At 38.2% G+C, this 21475-nt stretch overlaps 1 protein-coding gene and 1 long non-coding RNA gene across 2 annotated transcripts in view; one reads left to right on the top strand and one right to left on the bottom strand.

Annotated features, from left to right (window-relative positions):
• Nucleotides 1-21475, top strand: part of arb2a (ARB2 cotranscriptional regulator A) — a 161548-nt gene that overhangs the window by 129091 nt on the left and 10982 nt on the right. The window lies entirely within an intron of this gene.
• LOC116729120 (uncharacterized) lies at nucleotides 14203-20768 on the bottom strand. Its single transcript, XR_004341077.1, has 2 exons — nucleotides 15454-20768; nucleotides 14203-15024 (listed from the first exon to the last, which is right to left on the bottom strand). It is a non-coding gene; the product is annotated as an uncharacterized LOC116729120 (long non-coding RNA).

Below are 21475 nucleotides of genomic sequence, written 5' to 3'. Positions count from 1 at the left end.
CAACACATACTACCGTATTTGAACAAAAAATCCTTTTGTACTTTAAACAAAAATATACAATTCTAAAAAAAATTCCAAAAATAGAGTACATGTATTTACTGTTTGAAAATAGAACATTTTATGTGTGTATCACATGCTTTCCTCTCATAGCTTCTATCCTTGAGGAATTAAGATAAACAAAGATCTATTCCAGAGGGAGAGAAGGAGAAAAAAAAATTGAACTACATGAACTTTGGTGCATTTCATTTATTCGGTGTGCTATTTGTGGTGCTTTTCATCTCTTGAATCCTGACCTCGTTTCTCTATCTTGTTTTTGGAAAACATGAGCTAAGCTGATGTGCACAAGCCATTAGATCATTGCACTGTATGTCTGACCTGTGACCAGTTAATCCGCTGCCCTGCCCCGCCCCGCCCCTGGTAAACCCCTCACCCCCACCCTCTCCACATCTGCCTGCTCCATGCCATAACCCCAGCCACATCTCTTCATGGAATTGATATTATGGGGTTTGGATGATCCACTGTATCTTCATCCATACTGTAATCCTATTTGCTCTGTCATGTGTTCGGACTCACAAATTGGTGTGTGTGGAATCACATCCTGCTCATTTACAGATGTTTCAAGCTTAGCAGTGCCATTGTCTTCCACATGTACCAGAGATTGTTCTTCCTCACAAACACACTTACCATAACTCGTCAGTCACACATTCAGGTTTTCGGTTATAAATAATTCTAACAATATGAGTACGACGACTCCGGAGGATTCAAATTTCAACGCTCTGTCCTTTAATCCCCTCCTTTATTCTGCCATTTGCTGCAATAAAAATGTTAAGCTGAGGGATTAAATAAGTGCAGAATGGAATAAGAGGATGTGATGTGGCAGACTTTGGGTGCAGGTGGGAGGCACAGACTTCCCGCTCATTACTGAGACACGGGGCTAAAGGAGAGGCAGAAAGCGCTGCGGGGTGAGAGGTCCTTGGCAGCAGTCTACCAGTTGGCGTCTCGGTGTCCACATTTAGTTCCAGCCGAGTGCCCACAGTGGTTCTGACGGTGCTGACTTGACACTGACCTCTGGAGCGAGGACCACTGTTGCCTGGATCCACCACCCCTTTTGATTCATAGTGCTCCTTGTGTTCTAACCCCTCCTACTCTATATATGACAGAAATGGCTCCACAACAAACCAAATAGAAATGCTTAGAAGTTGATTTGTCCTACCAATGTGAAAGGTTTGTGATCAAACCGGAGCAGCTTTAACAAAAAAAAAAAAAACTTAAAGTGAAAATTCATAAATATTTTCTCTTTACATTCTTAACTTTTTATGCATGTAGAGTTTATGAAGTTAATTGGATTTTTCATGAACTTTTCCATGTCAGCTTGATTTTTATGTACTAAATGGTGGCATGGTGCAATCTGTGGTGTGCTTTTGTACACTTTAGGTTAGATTTAAATAATTCCACAATGTGGTAAAACCAGGTTTAATATCTGTACATTCATTCTTACTATGACTAAAAGTTCAATAAAAACACTTTGAGAGAAAACACAATGATTGTTACTAAATAAGTAATGAAATATTCAAAACCGGAGTGCAAGAAGTCTGACTCCTTCAAATTTATTTTATTGTATCACACTTTAGACGATGCTCTTATAACACCAACAAGTTAAGGCAGAAATATAATATTATATAAATTCTTAGCTTTAGAGGTTTTTATGTCTTGATTGCTCCCCTTTACTCCTGCACCTCACAGTACTGCTCACTAGACTGCTCTCCCTGCTGATGAAAGCAAACATATTATTTGGGATCCCATTGCATCAGTCTAACTTTCTGTTTTTGATAAAAAGAAAATTCACTAGTGATTCTTAAAGACATTGTTTGTTCAAGGGGCTTTTTTATTGGAAACCTCCTTCCGCTGCAGTTTCCATGTCTGAAGTACCCTTAACACTGATTCAGAGAATGTTAGTGTTGGAACCATCATACTATCAAGTATTGTGGAGTCATGTGAGTGAATTGGCTTGCAGAAACAATCCAGAGAATATCTTACTCTGTCTGACAGTTGTCTCTTGGTGCTTCCAGCTAATTCAATCTCAATTTCAGGTTTCTTTTAGATTTTGTTATTCTACTCTGCAGATATTAAAAAAGTTCATTCAATAACTAAGCTTCATAGAAAAACTGAATTTATCTATTTGACATTGATTCACAAAATGCTTTATATGGAAATATGTCTCACGTTGAAAGTTCTCAACCTTTCTATTAGCTTTATGGTTTTTTAAAACCAGTATTTGATAAATTCAAGCAGTTTGAGAAATGAAACTTTAATCACGAACAGCTAAAGATTATCTTGGAACTTGCACCCCCTTTGTACGTACATCAAATTTTATTTTAATCTTGTATACTAACTTATTAATTTTTAAAATGTTCCTGTAAAACGTGATATTCACCTTCTATATTATGAAGTGTGTGAAATGTAAATATTTGCTTACTTATTAATGTGTAGTACAGTTCAAAAATATTCTCAGTTTTAATTAAAACAGAAACAAATGTGAATAGCTTCTTTTTTTTTTTTTTTACTTTTAACACCTGATTTTCAAGGTAATTATATGGCCTCTTGATCTGTGGTCAAATAAATTCAGCTTTATTTTCATTAATAGTTTCTACTTTTGATACTTAAAGGTTAGTGCTTTTACACTGATACTAAATAAGGTGGGCACCACATGGTCTTGGAAAAAATCAATAGCTGTTTTATGGCTAAATGGTTTGAGACAATCAGATTTTGGAATGCCTTATGAATTACGATTGTATTGATCTCTTTTGAAAATGCTTGTATGATATCGAAAGGATAAAAAACACTGGCAGAGAGGGAATGGAGGAGGTAAAGGTGAGGTTGAAGGGGCTAGACATGTTAGCAGGGACTTTTTCAGGATGCAGATAGTGGGATCAAGATTGGATATTGATGAGATATGGAGCTGGGTGACTGAGTCACAGAAGCTTGAAATAAACTGTCGGAGGCACGTGGCAGTCATTATAGTGAAGCAGCCTGGCCCTGCGCAACCTTGAGCCCGTCGATAAGCTATTATAACCATGCAAATTGTGGCCAAATCAGAGGTCTGACATATCGGTATTATTTTCTTGTGCAGGGAGCAAGTTATATATCATCATTGGAATCTAGCAACAATGCCCATTATGCTTTCTGTTTGAAGATTCTATAGACTCATAAAAAGAAAAATATTATCAGGAAATAATGACTTTATGTATTTTAGGGACTTTGAATACCATTTTAAAGGTCAAACATGGAATACCCTGTCATGTTTCTATATTGCTGAACATTCACTGGTACATCTAATTAGGTACATCTAAATAGTTGAACTCCCTTTTGCATTCACTGCCCTTATTCTTTGTGTCATAGATTCAGTCAGGTTTTGGTTTATGTTGATGCGATAGTATCGCACAGTTGCTGGTGATTAGTTCCATGATGTAATTCTTCCATTTCATCATTTTCTGAATGTGTTCGATGGGACTGAGATCTGGTGAAGGTGAGGGCTACAAGTAATGTACAGGGAATTTGTTGTCATCTTCTAGAATCTGTGGTTATAAAGGGATAGCTATAATGAGCAACAGTACTTAGGTTGATACAAAGGGACCAAAAGTGCAGCCAGATACTTTATCCCACAGAGCCACACAACCAGCAGCAGCCTGAAGCACTGATACAAGGTAAGATAAATTGATGCTTTTATGTTATATAAAAATTCTCTCTTGCCTTTTAAATGTTGCAGAAATGAAAACTTATCCAGTTTTTTCCAATTTGTTGTCTAATTTTGATTAACCTGGATGAATTGTAGCCTCTGGTGTGTTTATTTGTTGCCATGGCCTATCTTCTTCTATGAATAGTAAGAGACAGTATTTTTGTGTGTCGTAGTGGTAGCAAGTGGTTATCTGTAGTCCTTCTGTCATCTTGAATCAAGCTGCCCATTGGTTGTTTATGATAATGCCAGTAGATCAGCTGTGACTCAAATATTCAAACCAGCTTGTCCAACACTAATAAACATCTCAAATCACTCAAATCCTCTCTCTTGCTCAGTCTACCTCTGAATGCATTAAGTTGCAGCCACATGTGTTGGTTGAAAAATATTTTGTGTAAATAGTCTATTAAAAAGATATACCTAATAGTGGCATGTGACTGTAGTTGACCCTAAACACATCACATTTCCCTCCAACCTTCCCCTCACTGTCTTGGCTCCTGCATTCTCTCTGTTGTTCTCCTGTATGAAGGCAGGCAGCCAGGTCATTTGCTCTCAGTGAAAGTCTAAAGCACCCAGCGAGCCATCATTTGGGTGATGTAATTTGAACTAAAAGGTGTGTAAACACTGCTGTGACCTTGGTTTTAGTTTTGTCAATAGGGCTGGGTTAGAGAACAGAGAAAGGATTGTGTGGGATTGAGGGCAACAAGTCCTGGCTATGATAGTTGGAAGTCTGTAGCTTACTGATTGTTGTTATAACCTCATCGGGATCTCTTTGTCTTGCATCAGCTACACTCCTTTAACTGGCTTTCTGTGCTCCTCACCTTGTCAAAGCTGTGTGCTCACTTCTCCCCCGCTTCTTTCTTTTTGATATTTGTTCACTTTCCTCCTCTTGAGCGCTTGTTATTGCTCTTCCCTCATTTTCCCTTTACCCTTGTTTTCCCTCTTCTCTGACCCTACTCCTTTTTTCTTTGATAGCAGTATCTCTGGCATTCTCTCGGCAGCTTGTCAAGTGTCCGCCCTCATCTTCTCTATCTTAGTGTTTTTTCTCTGTTCCTCCTGACATCTGTTTGGTGCTCACCGCTGTGAGTTCCAGAGGTCAACACAAGTAAACACACCCCAACAGCCAGGACGACAGTCAGCTATTGATCTGGTTTGGTTGGGAGAGGTGTTTGGCTTTCTACAGGATCTCAATTAGGGTTATGATCTCAGGGTCTAGACTGCATCTTCATTTGGTAGAGGTTAGGAAAACAGAGAAGCAGTCTAACCGACAGTATTGATCCAAAGTTGTATTTCTCTATGCTTGCGCAGGTAGAAGGGCTTAGTGTTTTGTTTGTGTTCATCTGGTATGTTTTAAGGCTAGTAACTGCAATTGTGCATATCACAGGGTGTTTACTCAAATGCTTTATATTGGTTGGTGTTAGTTGAGAGTATTGGGTGTGTAACTCACACAACCTTTTATTCCTTTAAAATCTGTTTGCCCATAATGCTTAAAATCATGCTGGGACAGTCAAGATTTGTATTAAGGACACTTCTTCTGGGAGGTTGTGAAAGCTATTTAGTTAACGTTACACAATAATCAAATAGTTGTGGGGAAAAAACTAGGACAACATATTAAATATTCAGCTCTTCTTAAAATGTGCACATATCAATTTCTAATCTATTTTTAATCTTTAGGGGTAAAGTGATGTAATTATGGGTAAATATCAAAAGTAGTATTGTTTTATTCATTAACATAAGGTATCAACAATTGTAATTCTGACGGAAAGGGTGCGACACCGCAACCTCTAATAACCACTTTTACCTCTTTTAGTTGAAACAACTCCAGTGAGATGCTTCTTACAGCCTTCTAGAGGTCTTGGGCATCCATCTTATTTTGCCACTCCCCCCAATCAGTGTTAGATGTTTGAGGGGTTTCTTGCCTTTAAATGCTTCTTCAAGTCACCCCACAGCTCCTCCATGAGATAGAGGTCTTTGCTTCAATTCTTCCCAAGGCTTTCCATTTAATTCTCAGCCAGTCTTTACAGGTTTGGGTCATTCTCATGTTCCAGGGTTTATCTCTGCGTCAGTTTTTTTTTTTATATGTCTATGATTGTGAACTGGCCTGTTTCTGCTGCAGAGAAACATCCCTGACCCATTACACTTTCTGCTATGTGCTTCACACCATTAACTGTTTGCTTCCTTGTTCTTTAATGTTGTATTTGATGGAAAATATACCCTTTGTACCAAAGCACAAATAGTTTACTTAATAATATGCACCTAAGAATATCCCACAGTTGTCATTATGAAGAATTAAGACAGCTCACCATGGTGTTCACTTTTACTTCAACAATGTGGAGAAAACTAAATTAAATGTCTGAGGTTTTAATAGAGCAAGGCAAGTTTAGTTATATAGCACACAAAATGCGCCAAATGATGAATACATAAAAGAGTACATTGCAGTCACATAAGAAGGAAAGAAAGTTGGACTGCAGACTAAAGGTAGTGATGTTCCAAATAGTATTATAAGCAAACCTTATTCAAAATACTGAGTAGAAATGTACTATAGGCTTCTGATTATATGTCATTTTTCACCATTTTTAGTAGGACAAAATGTGGGGTGTCCTGATTTATTCCTGACTAGCATTTCTCTTTTCCACACATTTTGAAAATAAAGCTCGTTTTTTATTTTTCACTGACTAAATTTGGTGTCTCAGTGACCATTTAGAATGCAAGCTTATGTAGTTCTAATATTTAGGATTCACACCAAAGCCTTTAATCATTGGTCCACAGATGGGCAGTGATTAATCAGAGAGGTAGCTGTGAAGTAGTTTGCAATTAGACTCGTAATCTCCTAGGCATGCTAATTGAATCAGAAAATTAGTAACAGTGCCGTACTGAGCTGCAATAGGCTAGCAGAGCTTGCAGCAGGTGCTAGCCCACCCAGCTGTGGAACAAGATATTTAAGCCACATTAGCAGCAGTAAAATATTTCTTAATTTGGAACATCTAGTTTCACCACCCACATTACCTTGAATAGCAAAACAGTAAGCCAAAGAGCTGAGTCAACAGCTGATTGCTACCCAATTAAACTATAGAATGAATAATAAATAGGGTAAGAATGTTTATAAATATATATAATTGTAATAATACATCACTGGAGATGAGTTACATAGGTCTTATCTTTGTAAGCAGTATTTTCTTTTAAGACAAACCTCATAAAACACAAAATGATTGAAAATCCTTGCTTACTTTTTCCGGTCTCCTTTAGGTTCTCTTCCCCTAGCATCTACTCCCCTCTGTTTGCCTCCACAACTTCTCTCTTCCAGTTCCTCTGGCTTCCCAATGGCTCTTTGGAGCTGTCATCTTCTTGACACAAGTTAAGGAAGTTGTGAGAAATTAAAAATTGATCATTTTTGAGCATAGGTTTGCAAACTCTTCTGCTTGTTGGCTTTGAGGGGGAAGGCTGAAAAAGAAGTGCAAGTCAATAAAGAGAGGTATTGAGGTAAAGAATTCCCACATGCAGACAGTGGTGTGCCTCAAAGCTCTGGCTTTTAAACTTGCTGTGTACCTTATTCACAGAAAGAGCAGTGGTTATGGTGGAGGAAAAGAAAGTTTGAGTATAAGTGTTAGTCTGAGTTTGTAGACATCTTCTTATTTGCTTCTTTAACACCCAGTGGTCCTACACCAAGTTCTCCTCCTGTCTCTTTCAAGATTGATATCTTAATCAAACAGGCCTGTCTTTAAAAATTAAAAAAACATACAGTAATGCATGGCTGAACTTTAGTGTACTTGCATGTTGTATAATAAATGCACATTTGACATATAATATAATGTTATATAACATATAATGTTGTGCAGGTCCATATTTTGCCTTCCTTATCAAGTATAGTGCATACCAAGTCAGGGATATGGATACATCCAAAGTTTCCACATCTTGAGTCGTGTTTAAATCATACTCATAAGGAATTATTACCTGGCCACTGTGTACACTGACTGTATTGATTTGTGTGTTTCTGTCTGTGTTCATGTATTTGGTGTCTGTACCCAGCTTGAAATAAGAGGGGATGAAATGAGGTCGCAAGGTGATGAAAAGCTGTCTGCTATAAACCAATGTCAAGCATTGATTTTTCCTGTAATGAGTTCCCAGAATGTATAGAGGCCGTGAAATATACACATACATATTGTACATGGTTGTTTGTGAGAAGATGTCACGTGTTCTGGCCCCAGTAATAAAATATGTGTGTAAAATTAGATGCTGTAACAATATATCTTAATTGTATCAAGCCTAACATATGAGCTAAATATTTGTTTATGTCAAGGGTCATTGAATATATCTTCTTGTAGATATATTTTCATTAAACATTCTCAAGATGTTTAAAGAAACATATTGAGTATTTGCAAGCTTTAGAAGTAGGGATGTCAAGATCAAGTTTTATCTGTTTTATTTTCTGATGATAGATTGAAGTATTTTTAGTAAATATCAGGTTTTTATATATCTGAATTTTTAGAACCCAGAGTTCTACTCTTAATATATATCATGAGTACAATGAAGTTACAAAAAAGTCAGTGCCATGTACAGTGCCTTCTCCTTGCAGTTTGTTTTTTATTTTTTTTTTCGCTTGTTTGTTTTGTTTTTTTCGCTTGTTTGTTTTGGTTGTCAGAAAAGCTTGCTAATTAAGGTCAAATATGAATTTCAGGTCCAGGCCATTCAAGTGGTTATTCCCCAAACCACCCATCTATCCACCTCCTAATCACCCCAACACCCCACTTCAGTCCCTCCCTCTGTTGCTTCTCTGATCCCTTTTCACAGCAGAACCATCAGGAGCTTATACCAATCACCGTCTTGGCTGGGGGCCCAAATCAGTGCTTGGCTGACCTGAACTCTGCTGTGTACTTTCAGCCATTCACTTAGCGCCTTTTCCTTTCTAGTTAGCTAAACCTTTCCCCATGCCTTATCTCTGCCTATTTTAGTAGGCTATTGGGTGTTGCTATCTGTGATGGTCTCAATGTAAAGTCCATACTCTTATGTTGAGTTTACAGAACACATGTAAACACACATGGGGTACTGTTTATCAGTGTAAGGAATACAGCTGATATTTTTTCTCACAAACTTTGCCAGCTAATTGGTAGATCAGCAAGACATTCAAACTCAAATGTTAATTTTTACACATGTTCAATAGCCTCTAGCCTATAAACTAACAATAAAGAGTAGTGCAATGATGGCTCACCCAGACAGCTCTGATAATGGGTTCTTAGAAAAGAAGGCATAATTAATTTTCTTAATTTATTTTTTTATTTTGATTGTGCAGTCAATAAATATCTTAAATGGCATTAATAAATTTAGAGGCACATTATGAAAAATTCCAATTAAACTGCTGACTTGCAAATCATTTTGTGGTTAAATAGATGAATGAAATTGGTATTTCACTCATCAGTAAATTTCTCATCAGGGTTCAATGAACTTAAAAAGTAACTAAATCCTAAATCAGCGTTTTGTTGGAGGTAAGATATACTGTATATATTGAGCCTTAAAGGTGCAGCAAGCAAGAAATATGCTTCTTTACATATTTGTTTATACTGTTGCCATCTTGTGACAGTATGGTATGACCCGGATAATCTGTGAAAAAAATGAAGCTCTTCCACCTCCTCCCAGTGCTGCTATTGATGTCTGCAAAAATGCTCTGCAGACTGGCCAAAAACAACCAATCAGATCAAGAAGGAGTCTCTTAGTGCTGTCAATCATCCTCGTTTACACATTGCTCAATGTTCTAATGGTAGAGAAACAACATACTGTTCCAGAAAAACTGTTTATCTGCCATCTTTGATGGACATGCTAACTAGCCTGAGTATTAATGGCAGGCTACAGGTGGTGAACCAGCTGTAGCATAGCAGAGAGAAAGGGGGTTCACAGCATGTACACAAGGCTGACTGACGGCAGGGTTTGATGCAGGATGACTGAGTACAGTGCTTGCTGTACTCAAGCTACTGTACTTAAGTTTGTGCTGAGTGCAAACTCCCTTGTACTGAGTAAAAACTCATTGTACTAAGTTTGTACTTGGGCCTGTACCAGTACAAGCCCTTGTACCATCCCTGGGCTTGTATCGGTGCTAGGACCATTAGTTGTAATCAGATTGAGGGCTGAGTTTCAAATTTCACTTTTTGTGAAGTTTGGCCAAAAGAACCATCGAAAGCTTCCCATTGTAGCTCTTTAAATTTTTGGCTGTTTACTCATTTTTTCCCATCCTTCATGCAACCTTCTTACCTTGTACCCTTGTACTCATACATTGTAGTGAATTACTGTAATAAGATTAGGCTTTTAAACAGCCAAGCGTTGTCCATATACAGTAGTTGTAGGACACAAAAGTAGTCACATTGTTCTTGCCACAGTGTTCCTTCACAGTGCTACCCATAGAATACAGTTAAGCACAAAATAATCCATACCCATCTTTTAATTTTACTGTTTCTTCTGATTACAATAAATCTTAATGTTCTAGATTGGCCCCTCCAGAGTCCTGACTTGAATATGATAGCAAAGCTGCATAGGGAGTAGAGCAATGGCAAAGAACCTTGGAGCTCAATAAATTGTTAAAATACCTGTGGACACATTCAAATAGCTGGTCAATATTTATAAGAAAGTTTGTCTTGTGTAATGCTAACAAAGGTTTTTCCATTGCTTATTGAGAAGGGTATAAATAATCAGACATTTTGAAATATTTCAAAATATCTACTCCCTTTTAAGTTGATATCTGTATCATTTCCATTCAGAAATTTAAGGTTTTGTTTAAGTGAAAAAAATATTTCATTCAAATCTGCCAGGTGTATGAATAATGTACTTCTAAGAAGTATACTTCTAAGTTTTAGAAGTGGTTTAACAACAAGGTGAGTCTTCTGTTCTCTAATTTAAATGGGGCCAAAAACCTTATTTCCCAAGCATTGTTAACCCAAGTGCTATCTTTCACTATTTGTTTGTAAGTTTAAATTTGATTGTTTTTATTAGCCTTAAGTTAATTATAGTGTAGGAGCAACAAGTTGCATTTATCTTATAAGGTAATTTTACTTTCTTGGTGAAAACCTGTGGTATCTGTCTCAGAATTTGTGCAAATTCTTTGATTTACACATATAGGAACACCTCAAAAGTTTTAAACTGAACCAGCAGACATGAATTTCATGTCTGCTGGTTCTTTGAGAAAGAAGGATGTTCATTATATGCTGTCTATATGGTGCAGTTGGAATTAGCTTATCTCTCTGACCTTGTTTGGTAACAGCCTGTAGCTCAGAGCTGCTGACATGATGTTGGTGCTCCACGGTTCTAAACTTTTACAAATGATGCATTATATCAGCTAAGCAATAGGAGCGGGAGCTAAAAGGGCCATAACATTAGGTCTTAAATGTGTCCACAGCAGGAGGGAAGGAGCAAAAAAAAGATAAGAAGGCAGTGGGAGAAAAGTATATAGGGACACAGGCAAGGATTATGTTGCTGTGCTGGCTTCTCTTCGTATTTTTTGTAAATTGATTTGACATAAATGTATACTTAGATGCCAACAAGACTGTTTCTGTGAGTACCTGATGGATTCACACTTTATGTTGTCTAGTGTGTGATCTTCTTTGACACACACCTTCTTCGTGAGAGACACATAGCACTACAGTTGACCCTGGCGGATGGTGATAGCTTGGTTCACCGCCGCACCCTGATGCAATCCGTTGTAAATATATTAAACCAAGCTGCAGAGAAAAAAGCTGATTATCCATCCTTTCAACCTCTTTCTGTAGCTCTCTTCCTCTTTTTTATCATATTTCTCACTCTTATTCTGCTTCATATCAGCTTTAATTTTTTTTCACTGCATCTGTCTCATTGTGTTTTTTATTCTTTTGTCCAGTTTCTGGGTACCATCTGTTTTGCCATCTTCTGCTTGCAAATACTTCCCACACTCTAAAGAAAATTAACAACAAAGCAAAATTCACATTGTCCACCTTTATTATCAGCTACACTCTTGATTGTTTCTCACTCCTGGTCACGACACGTCACATTTTAAAACTACTCAGGGGGTCAAAGGGAGTGCCAGAGGTGCTGTGACTGACGTGGCACTCTGGCTGACCCCTGGCAGCTTGGCAGAGCTGCCTCCATAATGAGATTAGCTGGGTAATGCCGACTCTGTGTCTGTTTCTCCAGCCGCCCAGCCCACCCTTGGGCTCTTTATTTAGCCACCAGCAGGACAGGGCGTGCCAGCATTTGCAGGTCAAGTCCAGGATAGGTCCCACAAGCCCACCCGTCTCTCCCCAACACAGACACACACCCTATTTATGTGAACCCCCAGCTACTTCAGCCTCATGCTTTGGCATTTTTACTATTTTTGTGTCTTAAAATTGGAGTATTAAGTAAAAACTGATTTGTTTGAGCTTCATATCATGTCATAATGTTATTCCCTCATCAAAACATACCTGTACAGTTGCTTTGATTATTTTCACTCTTCATGTTTCGGAAATCGCCACGAGGGGTTTCCATGGGGGTAGAGCATGTGTCCCATGAACGGAGGCCTTAGTGCTCTACCTGGCCATCAAGGGTTTGAGTCGCAGCCTTCCTGTAAATTCACTGTCAAATAAAGGCCACTAGAGCCAAAAAATTTCTTTAAAAAAATTAATCCTTTAATCTCCCGTGGCAGCCATTAGGGGTTCCCAAATGCTTGCTCTCTCCAAGCGTCACTTATTCAATGGAGCTCCTCCTCAGAGCTGGAGTCTCTAAGCTGAGCCTGTGCCTCAGAGGGCTCCCCTCATCCGTGCCTTCCCCACTCAGTTCCTTTAGACTAGTGTCAGCAGCAGAAAAAATATTTGGAATTAATTATGGAATTAATTAGGTGTGAGGAAGTGGGATCTACTGTTGGATGTTTTCTGACATGTTATGCTAATATTATCTAGGTTCCTCTGTTTATATATATATATATATATATATATATATATATATATATGTATATATATATATATATATATATATATACAGTACAGACCAAAGGTTTGGACACACTTTCTAATTGAATTCAGTGAGAAGGTGTGTCCAAACTTTTGGTCTGTACTGTATATGACTCATTGATGTTGGACTGGGTTCGGATTGATTCCACCCAGATCTGGGTCAAAGTCCAGAGTTTCAGAACGGCTGAATTAAATCAAACTTAGAATTGTTCCTCTAAAACCGTAGTGAGTGGGCAGTAAACTGTATGGTCATCAAAATGCATACATTTATACAAATGCATTCATTTTGATGACCATCATGATGACACTTAACTTTGTTTAAGCTGTACATGGGACTTTACACAGTAAACAAAGTCAAGTGGTCAAACCATTAAACAACCTTTATCTTTTTAGACCCTTCACTTACACTCTGTGATATGTTATGATGATTTCTCTGTTTTTAATGTATATAAGCGTGAATTAAACACTTGAAACTTTGCTACCATTGGAGTTGTTATGAGAGGTTCCTTAACAGACAGAGGGGCCTCCTATGAAACAGGTGTGCCCCCCTCAGCTTTGGGGTCACGTTCTGTCTTTGAGAGCGTGACAGCTCTACTGAGTCCAACTGAGATATAAAGCTCAGTCCAGGTGTCCAGGTGTTCTTAGTTTCAGTATGTGATTGTGTGAATACACACCAACACCTGCTTGACTGTGGCCCAGGGGCACAGACAGGTTCAAGTTCCACCCAAACAAACATATTGTACCAATTGCTCATTGTACTTGTTTCCTTTCTGAACGTGGGTGTGTGATTGTCAGCTTATGCCTGGCAGAAATTGTGTAACCAACATACTTCTACTGTATGGCCTCTGCACTCATCATTTACACTGCAGGGTTGTGTTACCCAGACATGTCAAAGTGTGCTTTTGTTCTCACCGTCAGTTGGCTCTTCACCTTGAGATTGCTCTTGATCACGCAGGCACTGGGTTCTGACACTTTTTGTCCTCACTTCTTTGTGTCCATCTGAGACCTCCCTAAACAAACTTGTCATTCTGAGCTGAGGGCAATTTTTAGAGGGGTAAATTAGTATCTACCCAAATCCCATCCAATCTTTCATTTTAGCTATTCTTTTCATAGCTCTCAACGCTATCCCATGCTATCTATTCCTGACTCTTTTATGATTTTACAATTTGTCATGTTACAAACTGGATAGTGCATAAAGAGGAAGAAAAACTATAACCACAATATCAGTGTTGGAGGGATGATGGCTATAGCTCAATAAAGAATATTCCTGCAAGAGTTTAGACTGGACAAGAGCTACACCTTCTACTGTGTCACTGAGTCTAAACATTCAGCTAGAAATACAATAGAAGGGTTTTTTAGAATATTTTATGTAAAGATAGGCCCCTCACAGTCCTGACCTGTCAAATGGGAAAATTGCTGTTTAGATGCTCTACATCCACTCTGTATTTGTAGAAATGGTAAAGACATCCCAAAAAATGTGTGACAGTAAAAAGCACTTTTACAAAGACTTACTCAGAGGCATAAACACCAATTCAAACCACACTTTTTGGACTTTTATTTGTAAAGTGAAAATTTTTAACTTTATTTACTTTTTTTTGTGCTTCATGTCAATTAATGCATGTAATTTTATACTGGTCAGTTAATAAAAATTCCAAGAAAATACAGTGAAGTTTGAGTTTGAAATGTGACAAATGTGGAAAAATTCAAAGGTGGATGGACACATGCAATACACTGAACATGTGCAGGATCTGTTCAAGGATTTAAACGATGAAAAGAACAAAATGTGTCTTTGCACAAGTGCTCTTATTAAAATAAAAACACCAATCCACACATGACTACAGTGCTGATATGATACTTTATAGACTAAAGAAAACCTGTTCAATGAAAGGAAATTGTGAAGATTTCAGATCGCTATATTTCTCTACAAACTCAATAGCTATACAGGCAGCTGTACATGGGACTTAATTAACGGCAGACCTTGTCCACAGATAAGAGGTCAAATGAATTTCAACAACAGTCTTAGCTGAAGGCTCTGCATTTTGTCAAAAAGAGCTCGCCTACTCTTTGGAATCCTGGTTTCATAAAACCTGGTATATTTAGAATCTTTCATGTACTGACAATAAATTGATGTTTTCACTTTTCATTTGTATTTGCTGAATTTTAAAATCTAGGTAATTGATTTTTATTAAGTCCTTTGACCTCAGCTTTGAATTCTATGATGCTTACATTAGTGATGTATTGAAGAGTCATGGTGGTAGAAGTTATATTTCTACATGCTAAAAAATTTATTAGGTATTGCGGAAGAATAGAAAATCAACAGACTAAACAGTGAATATAAGTATATATATACTGTATATACTGTATATATATACTGTATATACTGTATATATATAGTAGAAACCAAAAGTTTGGACACACCTTTCTAATTCAATGGGTTTTCTTTATTTTCATGACTATTTATAAGGCAAGAAATCCCACTTATTAACCTGACAGGGCACACCTATGAAGTGAAAACCATTTCAGGTGACTACCTCTTGAAGCTCGTCAAGAAAATGCAGAGTGTGTGCAAAGCAGTAATCACAGCAAAAGGTTGCTACTTTGAAGAAACTAGAATATAAGGGCTATTTTCAGTTGTTTTACACTTTTTTATTTAGTGCATATTTCCACATGTGTTATTCATATTTTTGATGCCTTCAGTGTGAATCTACAATGTCAATAGTCATGAAAATAAAGGAAACTCATTGAATTAAAAGGTGTGTCCAAACCTTTGGTCTGTACTGTATATATATATATATATATATATATATATATATATATATATATATATATATATATATTGTATATATATATACAGTACATATACAGCACATACTGTATATATATATACAGTATGTGCTCCTAACGGTTTGTATGAAATGATAACTGGAGTTTAATCTGAGATCATTCATTCTATGGGAAAGCAAAACTTACCAAACAGTGCATTTACTGGCCTAAGGAATGAGCAACATTGTATGGATGAATAAAAGTACATTTCTTTTTTTTTTAGTCTAAAGAATGTAGACAATTTCAAACTCTGAATTGAAATCATTGTGCACTTTAACGCATGGTGGGACGCTTCATCATCATCTCAAGTCCATTTATTGCATAACTGGAACCATGGGTCAGTTTGGATATTAAAATTCTTGAAGAGGACATGTTGAACAGGAAATGCTCTTGAAATGTTGGTGTTTGTTTTTTGATTTTATAAGATAACCACCCATTGCACACCAGTAAGCAAACATCATCCGCTTCCCAGTCCAAATCAACAAGCTTAACTTCATGAAGTGTGCACCCAAATTGTTGCACATTAATCCAATGAAAATACTTGTGGGGTGACATCAAATATTTTACATAGTAAATGTTTGAGTTTTTGAGGAAAAATGCAGACACTAGTGGGTTTTTTTTTGGGGGGGGGGGGGGGGGGGGGGGGTTGCCTATTTCTTTTTCGCTCTTTCTCTGTAGATAGTGTACTTGAGGAATGTTTATTCATAGTATAATTAGAATAGCATATGCAGTATTCCCAGTTATTTCACCTTTCTAGGAATTTTCAGCTTTGTTCATCTATACAAAGTGATTGTTTTGTACAGAAGCAGATCTACCATTTTCCCTCTTTTTAACCCTTTTTCATAATTATTTAAAAATGCAGGGTAATATTTAAAATAAACGGAAAAAAATTTAAGATTTTGATACTGTCTGATACAAGTAATATGGTAGAGTTAGAGGTTTAAGAGTCAAATAACAGAGTGAGGGAGACACTAAAAAGCATTCAAAGAAGTAAAAAAAATAAGAAGAACTTGAACAACCTGCAGGGAAAGAAAGAAAAGAGCAGTTGGAGGGAGGGGATCCCTCTGGATGGAAGATTGTAACATCACACTGTAGGTTTCCTTATGGGACTACCAGAGACGGCGCAAACTCCCTGCTGCATGCAGGGAAAGGAAGCTTTGCCAGCATGGAAAACATACAAGAGTAGAATGAGAGATGAGCACAGCAGAGAAAAAATGCCTTTTTCCCCCGAGGTGAAGTGGGAATTTTCTGCTAGCGCAAACAGTATGTAGTCAGATAACTGAGAAAGAAGAGGGAAGGAGATGGAAGGGCGTATTTTAGTAGGAAATGAACCTTCTGACGGACAAAAATTTCAAGTGAAGGGTTTGGAGTAAATGTGCAGAAGTGTAACTTTGCACTAGGCGAAAAAAAATTATGACATGAAAGTGTAATAAAAATTATGTAGTTTATGAAAGGATATGAACATAACGTTAATCTGGTGACTGCATCAGAGAAATTGTTTTTTCCCCCCAAGGGTTTTCTCATAAAATATTTAAATTTGTCTTGGATGTTTTATGGTGACAGTAAATGCTCACTTTGTCATTTAATGCCAGTTTATTGGATTTGTAACCCTAGATACCATCACAGCACCTTTCACTGAGCTTAACGCTACGCTTATGCTTTTATTGTGGAGTGTAATCTTGGACAACTGTGTTATGTGTATTAGAATGTGTGAAAGTGTGCATGTGAAGGCATCATTAAACCAAAGTAACCTAAGTGGTTGTGCATTATAGTTCAACATTAGAGAAGCTCTGCACAAAGGTCAAAGAGGGCCACTCTGATCTCGGGAGAAACTGCTCATGGACACAGCAATAAATACAGAAAGAAACTTTAACAGCTGTAAAATATGAGGCAGTCATCTCCATTTGCAGCATGTTTCCTTGGTTGTGTGCGTATGTTCGCTTAGATGCGTTTCTAGGATGGAGATTTTGCTTAAGGAGGGGAACAAGAAAGGGTTAGGGAGGGATTTAATATGCTTCTTTGGCCCTTGGGGGGTTGTACAGTTGAAAGTCGACACACGAGGCGTGCAGAATCACACCACATTGAATAACAGTGGAACTGGGGGTGGCGGGTTGGATGAGTGGGATGGGGGCGCTGCTATAAAAAGTGAAATCATATCACTTAGCAGCTGAGTGCAGATGAAGCTGTGTTTGAACTGGAAGGCATAAAATATACGTTGTAAACACAGTATTCATAGCCCATTTAAATTAGGACAGAAGGTAGATTTTATGCTTTGCTGTGCTGTTTCTTTCTCTTCCTGCAGTTTTACTTTGCCACTCACCCTTATGATTTCCCTCTGTGTGTCTACAGAGCCCAATGTCTTCTAACTTTAGTATTTAAATATTGTTTTCCCTCTTTCCACATTACCTGCCTCAAGAACTGTCTTCAGCACATCACATGTTACTTGTGATTTCTGTATACAGTTTGCAGTGTAGAGTTTCTGCTGATGTGTTTTCTCTTTTTGGGTTTTCTCTTGGTTTGTAATTATTGTATATGATGAATGTCCCCCAGCATCAACTTAACTGACTCAAATGAATGTTTTATTATTATATATTAGGCTTTTTTTTCAGAACTTGACCTCCCACATCTTATCCCATCACCTGTGAATGCTCCTGAAGGGAAGCAAATCATCTTTGTCTATTTATGATTATCCATGTATTGATTCAGAAATGACCAATTAATAGAAAATTGGCAATAAAAACAATATGCGGGTTGCTCAAAGTGCTATCGGATTCCCAGATGAACTACAACCTTGACAGAGCAACTAGATTTATTACTGTGTATGCATAGTTTTCCTTTCACTTTGCAGATATGCTGGACCTTTTGTTGGTCTTTTGTATAAAATCAGAATAAAATACATAGAATCTTGTGGTTTTTAGACCCACAGATCAACTCAAACATCTCTTTGCATGTTTTTGCTTAAGAACAGCAGATTCTTACATCTTAAGGCTTTTATTTGATGCTTTACTCTTTATAATTGTACTTTCTCATTTTTGAATATATAGAATCAATATTTCTTTAATGTCATTCTCTGCTAATCAGCATTACATTGAATCAGAATGCAGTGTACTTGCTAAGACCAGACTGCAGGCTGTAACCTTTCTCCTCTCAGAGGAGTGAGTGTGGAAGTTCTTTCTCTTTCTGACTCACATGTTTCAATGAAAAATGCATACAGCGGGAACAAGTAGGAGCTTATCAAAAGGTTAAGTCTTCCCTACTGTTTTCTGTGTCTGCAAATGGAGCGTATCCAACAATAGCGGTGGCAGTGGATTACTTTGTGTTTTTCTCTGTTTTTGTTTCAGTGTTTGTAGAATTGCTGTGACTCAGTTCTTTGTGTTTTTCTCTCAACGTTGAGTTTTGAGTGCACTGTGCACTGTGCTCCTAGCATAATTAATTTAAAAAGTTATTTGAGTGCAGCTTCATAACGAACTACATAATGCCAATATGAAGAGCATGCTTACATATAGCATTAAGGATATGTCTAACTTAATATCGTGTAAATAAATCAGGTTTTCCGCTTGGTGAAACTAGTTTTCCACGTCATCATTTCTGACTCCAGACATACAGTGGCTGGCAAAAAATATGTTGAATGGAGGCCAAATGTTAACAGGAACTTTAAGTCTTGCCTCAGATTCTCGATTGGGTTTAGGCCTGGATTTTGTCTAAACCATTCAAGTACATAAATATGCTATTTCCATTGAAATATTTAACTTTGAGTTGAATTGTGGAAAAAAATAGTTAGATTTGCAATACATAATATAACTGGCAGCATTTTCCCACCAGATATAAAAGTGAAATTTTCAGACTGATTATCATTTGTTTAAACTTTTGATAACATAGAAATAACTAAATATCATGTTTTCTCTCCCTGTAGTAAGCTGTATTTGTTGTACTTCCACTCATGTATTTCAGATTGCTAAAGTTAACACACAGTCCCTTCTCAGGCCTTATGTGGATGGAGTGCTGCCTGGGAAAGTGATAGCAAGAGAAAAGAAGCTCTGGAGAGTGAGTTATCTCTTTAGATGTCATTGAGGGGACGCCTCCTTTCTCTCTCTCTCTTCTTCTCTCTATCATTTGGCTCTTTCTTCTCTTCTCTCTGGCTCCCTGTCTCTCTTGTTCCCACTTGCTCTCTCAAATCATGCTCGCCTCCAGTGGTATTCAGACAGTCCAAGGACAAAATAGAGATATGCTGGGAGCAATGGACTGTCCGTCAGTGTGCGGGTGTGTGTGTGTATGTGGGGAGGGTTGATGTTGAGTCTTTGAAGCTGTTTTCTCCTTGTCCTAACAGATTGGAGGCCCGTCCCTCTCCATTTAACCCCCTGATGCTACATCACACGCTTACACACAAACATTGCCCACTTAACAGGCAGCTGTGGACACACTTAACAACACACAGCAAGATTTAAGATTCACCTAGAGCTTCATGCACAGCTTGATATTGTCGAGGTCAAGCCCTTGTGTTTGAGGACTGTTACATTCACTTCATTTCATTTTTACCGACTTGTCAAGGTGACTGTAATGGCATTAAAAAGGTAATTTCCATAAAGATATGTAAGATATGTGTTGATTTTTTTTTTATTGTAGTCCCACATGAGCAGCACCAAGCTCAGGGTCTCTCCATTACTAAGTCATGCTGTGTGTTAATGTGGCCTTGCCTTGTCTGACTAAACCAGTTTGAAGTAGATGGCCCCTAGGTCTGTGACCCTGAATGTGCGCACAAAATAAACCGAATGCATTACCTATCTGTCTCATTCTCCTCACATCGCGCACATGCACACACACACAAAGAAATCCATCCTGGAGACAGACTTTTCCCCCCCGAGAGTATGTGTGACATGGCAGCTCCGCTCCTTAAGACAAACAGGGGATATCCTCCTTGTCTTGCCCTGTCCATCACCGGCCATCTCAATATCCCAAGGCATGTGCCTGGCTGCAATCCCTCCCTCACCCTGCTCCAAAAACTGAGAGATTCATCCAACACCCTTGCGCACACGCCCCCCCACACACACACATAGGACACTTGGCTCCAGAGGAGTTCCCCTGACGCAGGGACACACTTCGACAGGAAGTTTAAGGAGAGGTTTGTGGCATTTTACTTCTGTCAGAACACTTCAAGTTTGACCCCCTCTTGACCAGGTGGCTTCCTTCTCCTCCATCTCTCCATAAACAACCACATCCCCATGACTGAAGGCGCGCCGGCTTGAAAAGTGTAATAACATCAGTCATGTTTTGATGTGAGGCTGAAGGTCTACGTGAACTAGGGAGGCTTCATAGGGAGAACAGTCTGTGTTTCCTTCTGAGCTCTCTCTGATTGCAAGGACAACAGATCTTTGTCTGGGAGGAAACTATGTTAACCTGTCACCTTGGCAGTCTTCTCCACCCGCTATTTATCCACCATGTGTCAAAACACACCCATGCACACGCGCACAAACTTTGCATGCACACAGACACTCCGAAGGAGAACTAGCTGTGGTCTGATCTTGCTGAGTGTGTGTCAGCTCTATTAGCACATTCCCAGATAGTGCTAGAGCACTCTTATCTGTGGTGACCCATTAATTACACTTTGTTCCATTAAGTGATCTATTTCAGACCTGCCCCACCCTCAACACCCACTCTGTGCTATCTCCACCTCTGGCCTGCTCCTCCCCCCACCTGAACTCTTTTTTCTCATGTGTAGTCCTTTCATCCAGCCAACACATGCACGCATAGAAACACACATTATCTTCATAGATCACACTTCCAGTCAATGGAAGAGTAGCTTTGTACATGGATAGGAATAATTATGGCTGTAGGTTTTTTAGGGTTTGTTTCTAAACTTTGTACATCTAGAGATGGAATTTTTTTTTGCCCTTTCTTCTTTGCGAAATAGCTTAGGCTCGGTGAGATTGGATGGCAATCCTCTGAGAACATTAGCTTTTTAAGTCTTGGCAGAGACTTT

The sequence above is a fragment of the Xiphophorus hellerii genome, chromosome 12 (genome assembly GCF_003331165.1).
Source record: "Xiphophorus hellerii strain 12219 chromosome 12, Xiphophorus_hellerii-4.1, whole genome shotgun sequence".
NCBI classification, from domain to species: Eukaryota; Metazoa; Chordata; class Actinopteri; order Cyprinodontiformes; family Poeciliidae; genus Xiphophorus; species Xiphophorus hellerii.
The sequence above is the reverse complement of the archived record's forward strand: the minus strand, read 5'-3'. Positions and strand labels throughout refer to the sequence as shown.